The sequence below is a fragment of the Myotis davidii genome, unplaced genomic scaffold (assembly GCF_000327345.1).
Source record: "Myotis davidii unplaced genomic scaffold, ASM32734v1 scaffold1786, whole genome shotgun sequence".
NCBI lineage: Eukaryota > Metazoa > Chordata > Mammalia > Chiroptera > Vespertilionidae > Myotis > Myotis davidii.
This window is the reverse complement of record NW_006297147.1, coordinates 308,189-309,104: the sequence shown is the minus strand read 5'-3', so window position 1 is coordinate 309,104 and position 916 is coordinate 308,189. Positions and strand designations below refer to the sequence as shown.

At 39.4% G+C, this 916-nt stretch overlaps 1 protein-coding gene across 1 annotated transcript in view; it reads left to right on the top strand.

Moving 5' to 3' along the window:
• LOC102766570 (zinc finger protein 211-like) overlaps positions 1 to 916 on the top strand; it is a 20,520-nt gene that overhangs the window by 4,646 nt on the left and 14,958 nt on the right.

Here is a 916-nt window from a genome sequence, read left to right as displayed (position 1 = left end):
AAGTGTACTTTTAAAAAAAGTTGTATTATTTTCTGTGAGAAAAGGTATGGAATTTGCTCGCTCGACTAATATGACCTACAAACCCATACTCCTTGCCTTGTGGCAATTTTGGGAACATGTATTTTAGAGCACTTCTAGAAATAAAAAGAAACAAAAACCTACTCTGCCACTGGGGTGGAGGGAGAGGGGGAAATGGCTTATAAATTCTAGATGTGGTGTTTCATGTTTATGTAGGAGTATTGTATTTGTCCAGATGTTATTTGTATATATAGAGTAATTGGAAATAGGTGCTAAACTATATATATATATGGGATATTGCTTCTAAAATATATTTAAGAAGAGTATATAGATGCAGGCTATGTGGTGAAAATTAGAACACCATCCCTCATGTATCTTTTATATTAATAAAAGCAGTTGATATCATGTGAAACAGGACTGTTGTTACTGGAATTGCTGCCATTGGAGGATGTGGCTGTGGAGTTAAGTTGGGAGGAGTCCCAGCTCCTGAACCCTGCTCACAAAGACCTGTATTGGCACATGACGTTGGAGAACTCTGTCAATCTTTTTTCACTGGGTAAGGAGAGCTCCCTGTGTCATTTAGAGGTGCCGGGTCACTGGCCTTTGTTCTAACATTTGCTGAAAGTTTTGCAGTCACTCTGGTCATCTGAAGGTCGAGACTTTTAGCCCCCGCTCTGGCCCCTAACAAAAGGGTATAATGTCCTCTATCCTGAAAGAGAAGTTTTACTTTGCATACGAGAAATTCTTTTGTGTCTAAAATGTCATGTTTCCCATCTTCACATCCTACAAGTCACCATATCTAGGTCTTCTATGAACAGGGTGTCACACTACCGGACTAGATGCGCTGTCCAAGTTGCAACATGGAGAACAACCATGGAAAATAAAGAATGAAATCTAG